Source organism: Callithrix jacchus, chromosome 2, assembly GCF_049354715.1.
Source record: "Callithrix jacchus isolate 240 chromosome 2, calJac240_pri, whole genome shotgun sequence".
Taxonomy (NCBI): Eukaryota; Metazoa; Chordata; class Mammalia; order Primates; family Cebidae; genus Callithrix; species Callithrix jacchus.
Window position 1 is genome coordinate 2,857,544 of NC_133503.1, and position 19,181 is coordinate 2,876,724.

At 39.6% G+C, this 19,181-nt stretch overlaps 1 long non-coding RNA gene and 1 other non-coding gene across 6 annotated transcripts in view; one reads left to right on the top strand and one right to left on the bottom strand.

Annotated features, from left to right (window-relative positions):
* Nucleotides 1-19,181, top strand: part of LOC128931440 (uncharacterized) — a 133,493-nt gene that overhangs the window by 41,693 nt on the left and 72,619 nt on the right. For 4 of the 5 annotated variants that reach the window (XR_013528402.1, XR_013528406.1, XR_013528407.1 and 1 more), the window contains 2 exons: nt 8,003-8,197; nt 10,132-10,217. This is a non-coding gene — a long non-coding RNA (uncharacterized LOC128931440). Of the gene's footprint in view, nt 1-8,002; nt 8,198-10,131; nt 10,218-12,979; nt 13,714-19,181 lie in introns of those variants that run through there. The other variant, XR_008479792.2, reaches the window with a different exon arrangement.
* On the bottom strand, nt 67-185 carry LOC118151803 (5S ribosomal RNA). Its single transcript, XR_004740211.1, has one exon. It is a non-coding gene; the product is annotated as a 5S ribosomal RNA (ribosomal RNA).

A 19,181-nucleotide genomic window follows, 5' to 3' on the forward strand; every position in this document is an offset into this window, starting at 1 on the left:
TTCCTATGACTGTTAATTATTCATTGTGTATTTTATTACACAAATAAGGCACGCTTTTTTTTTAAAAGCCTACAGCACCCGGTATTCTCAGGTGGTCTCCCTTCCAAGTACTAACCGGGCCCGACCCTGCTTAGCTTCTGAGATCAGAGGAGATCGGGCGCGTTCAGGGTGGTATGGTCATAGACAAGGCACATGTGTTTTTAAAATCATCAAACTCGTGACTAGCTCTATAGACGTAATTGTATACAAGTTCGACTTAATTCGGAAACGTTCCAGAGTTTGGGTTTCCAATAATTCTTTGTGATTTTTTAAAAGGTAAAGTGATTTTTCCCCATAAAACATGGAAACATCTATAATCTCCCGTAGAATGTCTTGCCATTTTTCTCTCAAGTTTCCTCATTTTCTGTAAAGCCTCGTTGAGGAGATTGCCTTTGAATATCCTCTTAAACTCTTCTGTGTTAGAAAGCGTGGTGGTGGAACATCAAATCATCATGGTAGCAAGTTCGGTTCACATTCTTTCTTTCTTTGAATATTTTTCCCCAGGGGCCAATATTTGATTCTGGTGTATTACAGCTAAAAGGCAGGTACTGGAACCAAATAAAGACAAGAAGGATTTGGAATAAGCGATCCAGTCACAATGAGTCAATTTGCCATTGGAACATATTTTTACAAAGTCACTCTTTGAAATAGCCAGGAATTGAAACAGAGTCTGTCAGGTGACTTTTCTTTCCTGGTCTAAGGTGAACAGCATTTTAGAGAAGGAACCCAGGACACAACCACAGCTGAAACCTTAGAGCATTAACAAAAGCAGTTGTCTACCAATCCTGTACTCTATGTATCAGGCTGGCTTTTCTCAGACTGTAAGGATTGGGTCCATAAGTCAACCTTAGGTTCTTAAAATTGCTGGTCGTAACTGAGCCTAGGTACACTATTGCTAAATACGATATTCCAGGAAAAGCCTTGACACTACCATCAAAGTTTCCAGTTATGTCCTGTTCTAAGGTGAGCAGGTTCTTATTGGACTTCTGCTAACACCTATATTGTCATGGAAATAAGAGTAGTCAGTAAGAATTTCAAAACTGGAGAAATCAGTCAGGGGAGAAAAGATAAATGCTTCATTTCTATTTACAAAAGTGTAATCTAGTAAACTGCTGTGAGTTCTAGTTAGCTTGAGAGAGATTTCTTAAATCCAGAAACTATAACATTAAAGAACCAGCAATGCTCAAAAGCAGCTATAAAATCATGATCAATTTTCTTCACTTCCTTCAGTGCCGTGTAGTCCATTCCAGTCCTGCTGAATCCTGGGCTAGCAGTGTCATGAACCCGTCAGTGTCTCAACGAGACTTCTGGGCAGCTTCACAGAGTCACGTGAGCGCACGGCCTTGAAGTTATTTAAACAACATCATCAGAAGCCCGTAACCAGGGTACCTGTCATAGTGTTTTCTGTGAGTCTCAGAGGGAGTCCTGTGCTGGAGACAAACATTCTGACCTATAGCTGATCGAAGGAGCTTTTAGGAAAGCATCAGGGCTAAATAATATCTAAATGACAGAGCACGAAATGGCTGTGAGGAAAGATCTGAGGAGAGTTCGTTATACCACAGCTGACAAGGATATTCAATTTTGTCTGTGACATACGACATTGAAAATAATAATTGAAATTATGAGTCATAACACTATACCAGCACATAGCATGGATAAGGAAGGCATTGAGAAATTTCCAGGATTTTACATAATTTCTGAAAACATAACATTTCACCTATATAAATGTAATGCAGGGAAGGTCAGTTATCTCTTTTTATGTGTATATTTTTTATACTTTTTCTTGTTAAAAATACAACCTACTTTACTAACAAAATTTGCCCTACTTTTTTTGCAGAGTTTGCATAGAGTTGTTTCTAGTTATTCTATTATTTCTAGTAATTTTATTTATATATATTAATTCTATTAGTACTTAGTAATCTTTATTTTCCAGAGTAAACTAGGAAATAGACACTTTTAAGTTGGCATATATTAACGTTCTATAGTAGATTAGACAATCTATGACTATACGATCTCCCAACATCTAGAGGGATGTGTTTCCTCATAGTACAATTTCTCAGTGTGGTAGACAAATGTAATGTTTATTAACAGGTCACAATATCTTTAGTCTCTCTGTAAAACTTGGGGGCAAAAGTATATAAAGTTGAATTAGTTATGTTCAGTAATTAATGTTCTAGTGTTATATCTTATTTATAAATTATTTAGATGTTTAATGCAAATCTTTTAGCTTTAAGGTGAAAAATTACCAAAAGAGTTTTGGAGAAACTATTATTAGGCAGATTTACTGTAAAAAATTATTATTGAAATAATGTTTTAAATAAGAATAACTTAATTAGAATAAATCTATAAGCTTTAAGGTTTGAAGTATGCAGTAAACCTAATAGCTTATTTGAGTCGAACTCAAGCAGAATGGAAATTTGTGTTTGTTTTGTATTCAATAGTGATATCTCTGAAGACATAGTTGCTTTATTACAGCAAAAATATTAAATTGATCTTATTTAACTATGTTTTTTCTAACTGTGTTAACTTGAAAAACATTTGTATCAGTTCCTACATTTCTAGGAGTTTGGGGAATATTTATTTATAAATGCTTTTTTTTCCAAGCTAAGTTATAATAGAGCATTTTTAGAGGATTTTATCAATGAATTTTGCATTGCTATCTGGAGTTAAGAAAATATCACATAGACATAACATACGTTAATAGGCATAAAACACAAATAGAGATCTATAGCTTTCATCCTAAACTTGTAGCCTTAAATCAGGCACACATATTCTCGTGGTTAATTTTAGACATCTGCTTGACTGGATTAAGAGATACGTAGCTAGGAAAGCACAGTTTCAACATTTTCACTCATTTGATTACAAGTTCTCAGGCATCTAAAAGAATTAAACAAAATAACAATTTCTAGGATTTCTGTGGGAGAGGATGGAAGGTCTTTTGAACTCTGTAACACTGTCAACTGAAGAATGACAAGGTTCATAAATTTGGAAAGGAGATATTTATTTATTTATTTATTTATTTCTATTTTGAGAAGGTGTTTCACTCTTGTTGCCCAGGCTGGAGTACAATGGTGTGATCTTGGCTTACTGCAACCTCCACCTCCTGAGTTCAAGCAGTTCTCCTGCCTCAGCCTTTCAATTAGCTGGGATTCCAGATGTCCACCGCCATGCCTGGCTAATTTTTTGTATAGACAGGGTTTCACCATGTTGGCCAGGCTGGTCTCAAACTCCTGAACTCAGGTGATTCACCCACCTTGGCTTCCCAAATACCTGGGATTACAGACATGAGCCACTGCACCCAGTGAGAGATTTATTTCCTATAAAGGGTTGCAGCCTGCAGGGTAGTCCTTCTAACAGGCTGGGATGCATAGATTCCAGCCAGAAGCCAGAAGCAGACACTTCAAGGGAGAGGCAAAGGAAACAGTAATTTATGCTGAGTGGCACGGCCAAATACACATATTTAGTAAGCTCTGGGAGGAGTCATGAATATTTATGAAAGGAGAAATGCGTGCATTCGCAGTTGAGTTTCTTGCTCCTTCATGGGTCCCAATGTTCAAATAATGGCAGTGTTAGCATGATCCCAGGGTGAAGTTTTCAGCCCTCTGACATTAAAAAGTGAAGCAGAGGACATGAAAACTTGCTCTGTGCATCCTCTGTATACTGCTCAGACCCTCTCTGTCATGGGTGGTCTCTTATCAGGCAAGAAAGGAGAGGCAGCCTCAGGCAGTTGGTTGGTATCAGTGGTGAAGTCTTTTGAAAGGGCTGGTTTCTCCTAAATCCTTTGGCAAGGTGTCTGTTCAGATTTGTGTGCATCTTTATTTGGGCTGTTTTACTTCATTTTAAGATTTTTTTGTGGATTGAATATAAATTCTTTCTCAGATCTGCATTTTGCAAATAGTTTCTTTCAATATGTGGCTTGTGTTTTCATTCTCTTAACAAGGTATTTTCCAGAGTATACACTTTAAGTATTTTTAAAAATCCACTTAATTCTTTGTTCCGTGTGTATTGACACTTCGTGTTGTTTGTTAAAATCCATTACCAAACCCAAGGGCACATCGCTTTTCTGTTTCCTTCCAGAAATTGTATAGTTTTGCATTTTTAGTGTAAGGATGATTTTGAGTGATCATTTGTGTAATTTGTAAAGTTTTCATCTACATTCATTTCATTCCCTATGGTTTCCAATGAATCGCTCCTTCCCTACTTTTGGGAAAGACACAGGATAGTGGGCTCTGTTAGAATAGCTAGATAGCTAGATGCGAACATGATGGGAAGGCTCACCTGGAGGGACCATGAAAAATCTATATATTAGTAGCATCTCTAATGCTGGAGTGGATGGGCCCTTGTCAGTTGTGGGTAGGAGGAAGAAGGGTACCCATGCAGAAAGAAACACCCTAGAACTCTTAGGGTGCCCCAGTCATCATTCACTCTACAGGTAAAATGTGAGAAAATTGCTAGCTACATGCTGATAAGAAGGACAAAGGGGGAAATTCTTAAGAGAAACCTGGCACCATAAGCACAGATTAGGGCAGAGAAGGACATTCAAAAGAGATTGACAAGCACAGGAGGTACAGACGTGACCATGTAGGGCCTTCCTGGGAGGCAGGAAGAAGCCAGCCCCAACAGTGGATTTGGATTGATCTCCACACATGTGCCTTAACCAACAGTGAGGAGGTCCCACAAGCCAAAGAGGGGCAAGTCGGGGACCTAAGGTAGGAGCAGAAAAACCAGACAAAGAAAAGACGTGGAGACATTCTAAGAGGAGTTCTAGGGTTTCTTTCTCCTCTTGAGACAGAGGCGGGAATGTAGAGTACAAAATAAAATTCCCTGCCCAGGACTCTTGGGCTCTTTTCCTGCAGGATCAGTCTGCTCCTCCCTTGGGGCCTACCTATTTTTTCTACAATAAGCTCTTTACACTGTATTTATTTTCAATGAAGTTATCTGCCATCTTTGTACTGCCTCTTGGTGAAAACCTTCCAAGTTAGACAAGAACTGGGACATCAGCTCTTTCCAGTAATGGCTCCATTTCAGTTCCTATTTCCAGAACTGTGGGTGCTGAATAACTGGTGCTTTGACTTTAAGTGGTGCAGAAGGAGGCCAGTAGGGGCACCAGCCATCACACTGGGGGCTGTCAGCAGGGCGTGTGCTCCCACAACACTGAGCAAGAGGGTTCTGCACTGCCCCCAGCTGCCAGCAGGGGGCGTGCTGCAGACACACTGCGAGCAACAGGACCCTACAGTGCGCCAAGCAGCCAGCAGGGGTGTGCCCCCAGTACACTGTGAGCCAGAGGGCCCTACAGTGCCCTGAGAAGCCAACAGGGGGCACGTGGTCACCACACCATGAGGAAGAGGACCCTACAGTTCTCTGCTTGCCAGCATGGGGGCTCTGCCGTGAAACTACTAGTCAGTGTCTTGCAGTGCCCCCAGCGGCCAGCAGGGGGCGTGCTACCACTGCACAGCCAGTAAGAGTGTCCAGCAGCACAGGCACCACACCGTGAGCACGAGGGCCCTGCATTGCCCTAGTTGCCAGCAGGGGGCATGTTGCCACTACACTGTGAGCAAGAGGGCCCTGCAGTGCCCTACTGCCAGGAGGGGGCGCCGAAGCCCACCTTTCCGGGTTCCTGAGGCGCCACTGCCAATGTGCATTGTGCCAGAGCCGCCCTGTGTGGCATCACAGTGGTCTGCAGAGTTGCATTCTCCTCGGTACAGACCTGGGGGGCGCTGCGAGGGCAGAGATGCGTTCTCCACGGCATCGACCTAGTGGGCACCGCCTCGCTTTGGGACAACTCCGGGCCGCGTCCACGGTGAGTGAAATCCTGCCTGTTTGCAGCCCGACTGCTGAGGGTCGGAGACTGGTGAGAAGGTCTCAGGGTGGAAACCCGACAGCAAAAGCCCCTCTGAATCCTGCGCGCCGAGGTTCTCCCGACCCGAGGCCAGGAGGCCGCAGTGTGAGGTCCGCACCGCAGCCTCAGAGCATAAACAGCGTTCCCGAGGCAGATGACATTCGAACTCGGAACACAGCACCCGCAGTGCTCGTGATGAAACACCTGTGATGCTGCTGCCCGGCTCAGTCCAGTGTGACTGTCAGACCCGCGCGGCCCGCGGTCCAGCAGTTTGAATCATCAACACTGACGTATCAGTAGAAACTAGCGTATGGTTAGAGCTTAGGGTGAGGATTAGGGGTTAGGGTTAGAGTTGGGGGTTACTGGTTAGGCGTTAGGATTTAGGGGTTAGGAGAATTTTAGGCCAAATAAATTTAAACAGTTTATTTGAGCAAAGGAATGATTCATGAATCACGCCTGAAGCACCAGAACCTAAAACAGGGCTTGGGGCTTCGAGCTCTTAGTGGTGGCAGCTAGGTGAGGATGGTCCTTGGCTCCAGCTGGGCAAATCCCTGTTGTGGGAATGGTTCCCTCAGTGTCCCTAGCCATACATCCAGCTGGCGGCTGGGCTCTTTGTCATTGACTGGTTGGTTTGCTGATGTTTTGAGGTCGGTTTACATACCTCCGAGCTCAGTTTCCCTTTGCTTAGGGAGGACCTCAGGCTAACAGCTTCCTCCTGTTTGAACATGTCAAAACCATAATCCATTTTCATTTTACTTTACTGGCGTTAATAGAAGTAAGTTCACATTTTTGTTGTTATTCAGAAAGTCGGTGTAAGTGGCACCCTATATGTGGTGGCACATAAAATAATGTCTGTTAATCATTGGCATCTTAGATGAGATGAAGTATGTTAACTCCATTAGGCTTTGTTACTAAACCACAACAGGAGTTGAGTTTCTTTATTTCCTTCTAGGCTTTAACCATTTAAAATACACTCAAGTATCTCCTAACGACGTGGATACTTTCTGAGAAATTTGTCCGTAGTGATTTCATCCTTGTGCGAACACCGTAGAGTGTCCTTATAAAACCTAGCTGGTGTAGCCCACTCCACACATAAGTTATATGGTATAGCCTGTTGCTCCCATGCTACAAACGTGTATGGCACGTCTCTGTACTGAATGCTGTAGTCAACTGTCACACCATGGTGACTGTGGATTGTGATCCCAAAATATGAGTCAGGTCTCAGTCAATTTAGAAAGCTTATTTTGCCAAGGTTAAGGACATGCCCATGATACAGCCTCAGGAGGTCCCGACAACACGGGTCCAAGGTGGTCAGGATAGAGCTTGCTTTTGTACATTTTAGAGAGACAGGAGACATCAATCAATATGCGTAAGATGTACAGTCGTTTGGTTCAGTCGGGTGGAACAACTAGAAGTAGGGTGTGGGGCTGCTTCTAGGTCAGAAGCAGGTAAAACAAAAGGTCGCATTCTTTCGAATCCTTGATTAGCCTTCCACTGAATACAATTAAGTCTGGATCAGTGAATCTGCATTTTTACATATAGGGTAGGGCAAAGCAATGGCGTGATCTTGGCCCACCACACCCTCCACCTCCCGGGTTCAAGCGATTGTCTTGCCTCAGCTTCCCTAGTAGCTGAGATTTCAGGCATGCACCACCATGCCTGGGTAATTTTTGTATGATTAGTAGAGATGGGCATCCACCATGCCCAGCCTACTCTCGGTATACTTGCTGTGGTTGAGTATCTGTTCAGATATTTACCCAGTTTTAAAATCATGTATGTATTTTGTAAATATCTTCCCACGTCTGTCTTGTCTTTTTGTTCTCTGAATACAGTTTTTCACAGTAGAATAGTTTTATAAAGTTGTGTGTTAAACGGCAACAACAAATCCAATGTCATATAAATTTTCTTTTAGTTTTTTATAGTTTTGCATTTCAAATTACAGTCTCTGGACTATTTTGAGTAGGTTTTTGTTTTTCCTGTTTTCTGTATATATTCATTTCATTCTGCATGGCTTCCAAAGTCTTCCATTACCATGTTTTGGAAGGATATGGCTACAGTTGGCTTCATTTTGGTTTTAATTTCCAAAATTATTACATCGAATAAACTGAATATTTAATTTTATAGGTATTTCAGGACAGCAAGGCGCAGGCGCACGTCCGCCGAGAAACTGAGCAAGAGCGTCTGTGCTGAGCTCTGGTGCCACCAGAGGGCGCGCGAACCCACCCCTGACCAACTTCCCTCCGAGGTGCCAGAAGCAGCGAGGAGTTTAGACTTCCTGAGGGCAGCACGAGGGTCATGTCAGCTTGGTGTCGTTCATTGGTGAGCAAAAAGCTTCCTTTCCACGGCCCTGAGTGCAGAGAAGAGAGTCTTTAGAGTACTCAGCAAAGGAAGAAATTCATCTAGAAAAATGAAATCCTCAAATCCCATCGTTACGACTACACCCTGATGTCATTGTCAACATCCCAGACACAGTGGCTGCTGAGATGTGTTCTCACAGTGGCCTTTAATATAATAATAACACCGTGCGCTTGACATTACTATGATGTCCATACTGTGCCCTAACACCAATGTAATATCCACACCATACCCTAATGCTAGGCTGACGTCCACACCGTTGCTTCTAATACCAATGTAATAATATCCACACAGTGCCCTAATGCTAATGTGATATCTGCACTGTTCTCCATCACCAATGTAATATTCACACCATACCCTAACGCTAGGCTGACGTCCACACCGTTGTTTCCAATACCAATGTAATAATATCCACACGGTGCCCTAATGCTAATGTGATATCTGCACTGTTCTCCATCACCAATGTAATATCCACACCATACCCTAACGCTAGGCTGAATCCACACCGTTGTTTCCAATACCAATGTAACACTATCCACACGGTGCCCTAATGCTAATGTGATATCTGCACTGTTCTCCATCACCAATATAATATGTACACCATACCCTAACGCTAGGCTGAATCCACACCGTTGTTTCCAATACCAATGTAACACTATCCACACGGTGCCCTAATGCTAATGTGATATCTGCACTGTTCTCCATCACCAATATAATATGTACACCATACCCTAACACTAGGCTGAATCCACACCGTTGTTTCCAATACCAATGTAACACTATCCACACGGTGCCCTAATGCTAATGTGATATCTGCACTGTTCTCCATCACCAATATAATATGTACACCATACCCTAACGCTAGGCTGAATCCACACCGTTGTTTCCAATACCAATGTAATAATATCCACACGGTGCCCTACCTAATGCTAATGTGATATCTGCACTGTTCTCCATCACCAATATAATATCCACACCATACCCTAACGCTAGGCTGAATCCACACCGTTGCTTCTAATACCAATGTAAAAATATACACACGGTGCCCTACCTGATGCTAATGTGATATCTGCACTGTTCTCCATCACCAATGTAATATCCACACCATACCCTAACGCTAGGCTGAATCCACACCGTTGCTTTTAATACCAATGTAATAATATCCACACGGTGCCCTACCTGATGCTAATGTGATATCTGCACTGTTCTCCATCACCAATGTAATATTCACACCATACCCTAACGCTAGGCTGACGTCCACACCGTTGTTTCCAATACCAACGTAATAATATCCACACGGTGCCCTAATGCTAATGTGATATCTACACTGTTCTCCATCACCAATGTAATATCCACACCATACCCTAACGCTAGGCTGAATCCACACCGTTGTTTCCAATACCAATGTAAAAATATCCACACGGTGCCCTACCTAATGCTAATGTGATATCTGCACTGTTCTCCATCACCAATGTAATATCCACACCATACCCTAACGCTAGGCTGACGTCCACACCATTGTTTCCAATACCAATGTAATATTATCCACATGGTGCCCTAATGCTAATGTGATATCTGCACTGTTCTCCATCACCAATATAATATGTACACCATGCCCTAACACTAATATCTACACTGTGCCATAACACTAATGTATCCACACAGTAGCCTCTAATACTAATAAATATAATAATATCTACTAAGTGGAGTCTGCTGACATTTAGGCTTTTATAAGCGTTCACAGCTTTGAATGAAGCGTAGCCTCTATAGTGGATTTTGGTGATGTCTCTGATTTTCTGGCATATGGTTGTTTTAAAAAGTAATTTACTTTTTAATAATGTCATACTTCTAGGAAGCTTCCAGTAGCAGTGCGAAATATAACCTGTTTCTTTTCTTAGAGTCCCGGCAATTATTGCTGTACCAGATTTGCGGCACCCCACAAAATACTCCGGCATATTTTACCCAAATCACGGACACTCTCCAGGTAAGCACCACATAACCCCTAGATCAGGAAATCAGCACAGTTCCTACGTGATAATCAGTTCACAAGCTCATTTCACTTTTACCTCCTGCCCCACCTACGAGTATAATGTGTCTTTCATTCTGATCCAGTTTCCTGACACTGTTCCCAAGACTTTCCTGCACATTTATGATCTTGACACATTTAAAGAGCATACAAGTTTTTGTTTGAACACCGGGTTTCAGGTCTTTGGGGTATGTACCTAGGAATGGAATCACTGAAGCATACGGTAAATCTATTTGTAATCATTTGAAGAAACTCCAAATCATTTGACACACGCTGCACCGTTTCATATTGTCACAGCCGTGTTTAGTAGTTCAAGTTTTTGCACATCTTTGCAACACCTGTTTGTTTTTAGTGTAACTCTTCTAGTGTGAGTTAAGGGGTATCTCTTTCTGGTTTTAATTATCACTAATGATGCTGAGCATCTCTCAAGTGCTTGCTGGTGAAGTGTGTATTAAAATGCTTCGTTAGTTTTTAGATTGGATTGTCTCTGTTGTTGAATTGTAAAAGTTATTTATATATTCTGGATAACAGACACCTATGAAGTGTCTACTGTGCAGATTTTTTCTTGCATTCTGTGGGTTACTAGAACATAATAAGAGTTTATGTCTGGTCTCTGCCCCAGTGTCCTGAGACAGAGCGCTAAGCCTTTGTAAGGTATGAGGTGATATGTCTCTGTATGCTAATGAGATGACTGATGGCTGGGGGCACCTGGACAGCCTCAATGGGGCTGGTTGCCAAAGAAACCAACCTTGTCATTAGAGGATTTGAAATTTCAGCCTCCCTCCCATCTCTGTGAAGGGGAGAGGTGCTGATGTTTGAGTTGATCACCGGTGGCCTGTGATGTAACCAATCTGCCTGTGTAATGAAGGACAGGGTTGGGAGAGTGTCGTGTTGCTGATCATGGGGAGATGCTGGGAGGGTCATATCTGAAGAGGGCATGGGAGGCTTCACCTTTTCCACACACCTCACCTTGTGCATCTCTTCATCTGGCCGTTCATTTGTAGCCTTTAAAATACCCTGAGTAATAAGTCAGCAGTAGTAAGTACACTGTTTTCCTGTGTTCCGTAATGTGCTGTAGCAAATTGCTGAACTTAATAAGGGTGTTGTGGGAGCCTCCGACCTGTAGCCAAGTCCACAGAAGTTAACCTGGGACCCTACTGTTTGCGGCTGGCATCTCACGTGGTTACAGTCCTGTAACTGAGCACCTTACTTTCTTAAAGAAGATACGTATTATTTTACCTCCTTCCTTTTCCCACACTTCCTCCTTAGCTTTTTAGGACTGCAATGATAAGCTTTACTGCCTGCAGCAGACACTGCCTACACTGCAAGCTTTTTAAACTGTGTGTTTACTTGTAAGTTCCAGAGACTGAAACTTGAAACAAACTAGGCACCCCCAGAACTCTCCCCTGCCTGGAGGTTGCCAGGATCCAGCAGTCCATTTACAACCTGGCTCTGCCCATGGTGGTGCTAACAAGACCACCCAGTGGAGAAAACATCAGAGCAAGTCCCATCGACCCTGCCCCTCCTCACCCCATCCCCCGCATGCCCCTGCCAAGTCCCCCTTTCAGAGCTCCTGCTTTCTGCCCTGAAAGTGGATTCTGTTCCCTTAAGTCAGGAGCCTGTACATTCCTTTAGCTAAGCTCTTTTATAAAGTCACTTTTTAAATTATCATCCTCATGTTTACCATCCTCTCGTGTGTTGCAAGCCACAAGCTGCGTGACCTGTTTTCCTCGGACTGAGCCCTTAGCCTCTGGGTCTGATGCTTTCTCCTGGTGGTGTCAGAATTGAATTGCACCGTGGGACACCCGGCTGGTACCCAGGATTTGGTCTGTGTGGGGAAAAAGCCCATCTGGTAACAGAAGTGTTCTGTGTTGAGTGTTGAGCGTGTGGTAGAAGATAGTTGTTTCTCCTTTTCTAACAATTTTGTCTTTCAACTTTTTTCATCATGTCTTCTGAGGCATAAAAGTTTTTAATTTTGAGGAAATCATTTTACCTATTTTTCCTTTTGTGGTTTGTGCTTTTGGTGTCAGATCTGAGAAACCATCGCTATATCCAAGATCAGGAAGGTTTAACTGTGTGTTTTCTTCTAGAGTTTTTAGTTTTCCCATCTTTAGGTGTTTGATCCATGAGGTAGGGATACAATTTCATGTCCCTTTATGTGGATAGCAGCTTGCCTTACATCACTTGTTGAGGGCAGCATTCTTTCCCCAGTTTAATGGTTGTGGATCTTGTGTAAAATCCTTTGAGCATAGAGGTACTATTTTCTCTCTGGACTCCCAATCCAATTCTATTGAGCTTTCTGTTTATTCTTGTGCCAGTATGATGCTGTTTTGATTACTGTTGCTTTGTAATAAAATTTGAAATTGGGCTGTGCAAACCTCCAAATCTGGAGTTATTTTTCTAGATTGGTTGGCTGTTGAGGGTGAATTAAAATTCCATATGAATGTTGGGATTGGCTTTCCCATGTCTGTCCCATGGCCTTTGGGATTTTTGTAGGAATAACATTGAATTAGAAGTTTGCTTTGTGCCGTTTGGCAAACTTGACAAATACTGTCTTCAAATCCATGAATGTAACATGTTTTTACATTTATTTCAGATTTCATTTCCTTAAGCAATGTTTTATATTTTTTCCCATCTAAGTCTTGCCCTTTGATTACATTTATTCCTTATTATTGTTATTGGTTTTATTTAAAGTGAAATTTTTATAATTTCCTTTTCAGATTATTCACTGCTAGTGTATACATATAAAATGGATTTTTCTGCCAGGCACCATGGCTCACACCTGTAATCCCAGCACTTTGGGAAGCCAAGGCAGGCAGACCACCTGTGGTCAGGAGTATGAGACCAGCCTGGGCAACATGACAAAACCCATTTCCTACTATAAATACAAAAATTATCTTGGTGTGGTGGTGCATGCCTGTAATTCCAGCTACTCAGGAGCCTGAAGCAGGACAATTGCTCGAAACTGGGAGATGGAGGCTTTAATGAGCCAAGAACATGCCTTTGTACTCCAGCCTGGGTGAGAAGAGTAAAACTCCATCTCAAAAAGAAATAGTAATGATAATGATAATAATAATTACTATATAATAATTACTACTACTAATAATAATAATAAAATGGATTTTTGTGTTGGTATTGTGCTTGTACGTTTTCCCCATTTGGTTACTATTTCTAATAGTTTTTTGAACATTCCTTAGGAATGTCCATGTATGAGATCAGGTGAGAATTGACCCTTGAATAGTTGTTATTTTATTTTCTTGCATAATTGCCCTACCTGTATCTTCCAATACTGTTGAATACAAGAGTGCACGTGGGTGTCTGTGCCTTGTTATTCTATTAGGAATAAAACTTTCAGTGATGACAATTGAGTATGTTTACTGTTGGTTTTACAAAATTGCTTTTTATCATGTTTAAGAAACATCCTGTTTCTAGGTTTGTGAGTATTTTTTATCGTTTCTAGGTTTGTGAGTATTTTTTATCGTTTCTAGGTTTCTGAGTGTTTTTTTATCGTTTCTAGGTTTGTGAGTGTTTTTTATCGTTTCTAGGTTTCTGAGTGTTTTTTATCGTTTCTAGGTTTGTGAGTGTTTTTATCGTTTCTAGGTTTCTGAGTGTTTTTTATCGTTTCTAGGTTTGTGAGTGTTTTTATCGTTTCTAGGTTTCTGAGTGCTTTTTTTTATCGTTTCTAGGTTTGTGAGTGTTTTTTATCGTTTCTAGGTTTGTGAGTGTTTTTTATCGTTTCTAGGTTTGTGAGTGTTTTTTATCGTTTCTAGGTTTGTGAGTGTTTTTTATCGTTTCTAGGTTTGTGAGTGTTTTTTATCGTTTCTAGGTTTGTGAGTTTTTATCGTTTCTAGGTTTGTGAGTGTTTTTTATCGTTTCTAGGTTTCTGAGTGTTTTTTTATCGTTTCTAGGTTTGTGAGTGTTTTTTATCGTTTCTAGGTTTGTGAGTTTTTATCGTTTCTAGGTTTGTGAGTGTTTTTTATCGTTTCTAGGTTTCTGAGTGTTTTTTATCGTTTCTAGGTTTCTGAGTGTTTTTTATCGTTTCTAGGTTTCTGAGTGTTTTTTATCGTTTCTAGGTTTCTGAGTGTTTTTTATCGTTTCTAGGTTTGTGAGTGTTTTTATCGTTTCTAGGTTTCTGAGTGTTTTTTATCGTTTCTAGGTTTGTGTTTTTTATCGTTTCTAGGTTTGTGAGTGTTTTTATCGTTTCTAGGTTTGTGAGTGTTTTTATCGTTTCTAGGTTTGTGAGTGTTTTTTATCGTTTCTAGGTTTGTGTTTTTTATCGTTTCTAGGTTTCTGAGTGTTTTTTATCGTTTCTAGGTTTGTGAGTGTTTTTTATCGTTTCTAGGTTTGTGAGTGTTTTTTATCGTTTCTAGGTTTGTGAGTGTTTTTTATCGTTTCTAGGTTTGTGAGTGTTTTTTGTCGTTTCTAGGTTTGTGTTTTTTATCGTTTCTAGGTTTGTGAGTGTTTTTATCGTTTCTAGGTTTGTGTTTTTTATCGTTTCTAGGTTTGTGAGTGTTTTTATCGTTTCTAGGTTTCTGAGTGTTTTTTATCGTTTCTAGGTTTGTGAGTGTTTTTATCGTTTCTAGGTTTCTGAGTGTTTTTTATCGTTTCTAGGTTTGTGTTTTTTATCGTTTCTAGGTTTGTGAGTGTTTTTATCGTTTCTAGGTTTGTGAGTGTTTTTTATCGTTTCTAGGTTTGTGTTTTTTATCGTTTCTAGGTTTGTGAGTGTTTTTTGTCGTTTCTAGGTTTCTGAGTGTTTTTTATCGTTTCTAGGTTTGTGTTTTTTATCGTTTCTAGGTTTGTGAGTGTTTTTATCGTTTCTAGGTTTCTGAGTGTTTTTTATCGTTTCTAGGTTTGTGAGTGTTTTTATCGTTTCTAGGTTTCTGAGTGTTTTTTATCGTTTCTAGGTTTGTGTTTTTTATCGTTTCTAGGTTTGTGAGTGTTTTTATCGTTTCTAGGTTTCTGAGTGTTTTTTATCGTTTCTAGGTTTGTGAGTGTTTTTATCGTTTCTAGGTTTCTGAGTGTTTTTTATCGTTTCTAGGTTTGTGTTTTTTATCGTTTCTAGGTTTGTGAGTGTTTTTATCGTTTCTAGGTTTGTGAGTGTTTTTTATCGTTTCTAGGTTTGTGTTTTTTATCGTTTCTAGGTTTGTGAGTGTTTTTTGTCGTTTCTAGGTTTCTGAGTGTTTTTTATCGTTTCTAGGTTTGTGAGTGTTTTTTATCGTTTCTAGGTTTCTGAGTGTTTTTTATCGTTTCTAGGTTTCTGAGTGTTTTTTATCGTTTCTAGGTTTGTGAGTGTTTTTTATCGTTTCTAGGTTTCTGAGTGTTTTTTATCGTTTCTAGGTTTCTGAGTGTTTTTTATCGTTTCTAGGTTTGTGAGTGTTTTTTATCGTTTCTAGGTTTGTGAGTGTTTTTATCGTTTCTAGGTTTCTGAGTGTTTTTTATCGTTTCTAGGTTTGTGAGTGTTTTTATCGTTTCTAGGTTTCTGAGTGTTTTTTATCGTTTCTAGGTTTGTGAGTGTTTTTTATCGTTTCTAGGTTTGTGAGTGTTTTTTATCGTTTCTAGGTTTGTGAGTGTTTTTTATCGTTTCTAGGTTTGTGAGTGTTTTTTATCGTTTCTAGGTTTCTGAGTGTTTTTTATCGTTTCTAGGTTTGTGAGTGTTTTTTATCGTTTCTAGGTTTGTGAGTGTTTTTTATCGTTTCTAGGTTTGTGAGTGTTTTTTATCGTTTCTAGGTTTGTGAGTGTTTTTTATCGTTTCTAGGTTTCTGAGTGTTTTTTATCGTTTCTAGGTTTGTGAGTGTTTTTTATCGTTTCTAGGTTTGTGAGTGTTTTTTATCGTTTCTAGGTTTGTGAGTGTTTTTTATCGTTTCTAGGTTTCTGAGTGTTTTTTATCGTTTCTAGGTTTGTGAGTGTTTTTTGTCGTTTCTAGGTTTGTGAGTGTTTTTTATCGTTTCTAGGTTTGTGAGTGTTTTTTATCGTTTCTAGGTTTGTGTTTTTTATCGTTTCTAGGTTTGTGAGTGTTTTTTATCGTTTCTAGGTTTCTGAGTGTTTTTTATCGTTTCTAGGTTTGTGAGTGTTTTTTATCGTTTCTAGGTTTGTGAGTGTTTTTTATCGTTTCTAGGTTTCTGAGTGTTTTTTATCGTTTCTAGGTTTGTGAGTGTTTTTTGTCGTTTCTAGGTTTGTGAGTGTTTTTTATCGTTTCTAGGTTTGTGAGTGTTTTTTTATCGTTTCTAGGTTTGTGAGTGTTTTTTATCGTTTCTAGGTTTGTGTTTTTTATCGTTTCTAGGTTTGTGAGTGTTTTTTATCGTTTCTAGGTTTCTGAGTGTTTTTTATCGTTTCTAGGTTTGTGAGTGTTTTTTATCGTTTCTAGGTTTCTGAGTGTTTTTTATCGTTTCTAGGTTTGTGAGTGTTTTTTGTCGTTTCTAGGTTTGTGAGTGTTTTTTATCGTTTCTAGGTTTGTGAGTGTTTTTTTATCGTTTCTAGGTTTGTGAGTGTTTTTTATCGTTTCTAGGTTTGTGTTTTTTATCGTTTCTAGGTTTGTGAGTGTTTTTTATCGTTTCTAGGTTTCTGAGTGTTTTTTATCGTTTCTAGGTTTGTGAGTGTTTTTTATCGTTTCTAGGTTTGTGAGTGTTTTTTTATCGTTTCTAGGTTTGTGAGTGTTTTTTATCGTTTCTAGGTTTGTGTTTTTTATCGTTTCTAGGTTTGTGAGTGTTTTTTATCGTTTCTAGGTTTCTGAGTGTTTTTTATCGTTTCTAGGTTTGTGAGTTTTTTTTGTCGTTTCTAGGTTTCTGAGTGTTTTTTATCGTTTCTAGGTTTGTGAGTGTTTTTTATCGTTTCTAGGTTTGTGAGTGTTTTTTATCGTTTCTAGGTTTCTGAGTGTTTTTTATCGTTTCTAGGTTTGTGAGTGTTTTTTATCGTTTCTAGGTTTGTGAGTGTTTTTATCGTTTCTAGGTTTCTGAGTGTTTTTTTTATCGTTTCTAGGTTTGTGAGTGTTTTTTATCGTTTCTAGGTTTGTGAGTGTTTTTTATCGTTTCTAGGTTTGTGAGTGTTTTTTATCGTTTCTAGGTTTGTGAGTGTTTTTTATCGTTTCTAGGTTTGTGAGTGTTTTTTATCGTTTCTAGGTTTGTGAGTGTTTTTTATCGTTTCTAGGTTTGTGAGTGTTTTTTATCGTTTCTAGGTTTGTGAGTGTTTTTTGTCGTTTCTAGGTTTCTGAGTGTTTTTTATCGTTTCTAGGTTTGTGAGTGTTTTTTATCGTTTCTAGGTTTGTGAGTGTTTTTTATCGTTTCTAGGTTTCTGAGTGTTTTTTATCGTTTCTAGGTTTGTGAGTGTTTTTTGTCGTTTCTAGGTTTGTGAGTGTTTTTTATCGTTTCTAGGTTTGTGAGTGTTTTTTTATCGTTTCTAGGTTTGTGAGTGTTTTTTATCGTTTCTAGGTTTGTGTTTTTTATCGTTTCTAGGTTTGTGAGTGTTTTTTATCGTTTCTAGGTTTCTGAGTGTTTTTTATCGTTTCTAGGTTTCTGAGTGTTTTTTATCGTTTCTAGGTTTGTGAGTGTTTTTTGTCGTTTCTAGGTTTGTGAGTGTTTTTTATCGTTTCTAGGTTTGTGAGTGTTTTTTTATCGTTTCTAGGTTTGTGAGTGTTTTTTATCGTTTCTCGGTTTGTGTTTTTTATCGTTTCTAGGTTTGTGAGTGTTTTTTATCGTTTCTAGGTTTCTGAGTGTTTTTTATCGTTTCTAGGTTTGTGAGTGTTTTTTATCGTTTCTAGGTTTCTGAGTGTTTTTTATCGTTTCTAGGTTTCTGAGTGTTTTTTTATCGTTTCTAGGTTTGTGAGTGTTTTTTATCGTTTCTAGGTTTGTGAGTGTTCTTTATCGTTTCTAGGTTTGTGAGTGTTTTTTATCGTTTCTAGGTTTGTGAGTGTTTTTTATCGTTTCTAGATTTGTGAGTTTTTATCGTTTCTAGGTTTGTGAGTGTTTTTTATCGTTTCTAGGTTTGTGAGTGTTTTTTATCGTTTCTAGGTTTGTGAGTGTTTTTTATCGTTTCTAGGTTTGTGAGTGTTTTTTATCATTTCTAGGTTTGTGAGTGTTCTTTATCATTTCTAGGTTTGTGAGTGTTTTTTATCGTTTCTAGGTTTGTGAGTTTTTATCGTTTCTAGGTTTGTGAGTTTTTATCGTTTCTAGGTTTGTGAGTGTTTTTTTATCGTTTCTAGGTTTGTGAGTTTTTATCGTTTCTAGGTTTGTGAGTGTTTTTTATCGTTTCTAGGTTTGTGAGTGTTTTTTATCGTTTCTAGGTTTGTGAGTGTTTTTTATCGTTTCTAGGTTTGTGAGAGTTCTTTATCCTGACATGATATTGAACTTTGTCGGCAGCCCTTTCTGCATCAGTTGAAAGAATTACGGAGTGCTTTCTATTCATTCTAATAATACAGTGTGTTACATTGATGGAGTTAGTGTGTGGAACCAGAGTTGCTCTTCTAGGATAAAGAAATCATGTTCATGGTGTTTGATCCTTTCCAAATGCTGTTGGTTTAAATTTACTATTATTTTGTTGAGGATTTCTAAGTCTGCACTTCTGAGGTTATAGATCGTAGATTTCAGTCCTTGAAATGGCATGACACTGTGTAGGATGGATCAGGGTGGGATTGGGTAGAGATGGCGGTTACTATTTACAGAGTTAGTGTGTAAGGGTATTACACAATCAGGACATAGGGCTTTACAGGCTAAGAGTTTACCAGTTAAAGATTATGGCTGGGGCCGGGCACAGTGGCTCACGCCTGTAATCCCAGCACTTTGGGAAGCCAAGGCAGGTGGATCACAAGGTCAAGAGATCGAGACTATCCTGGTCAACATGGTGAAACCCCGTCTCTACTTAAAATACAAAAAATTAGCTGGGCATGGTGGCGCACACCTGTAATCCCAGCTACTCAGGAGGCTGAGGCAG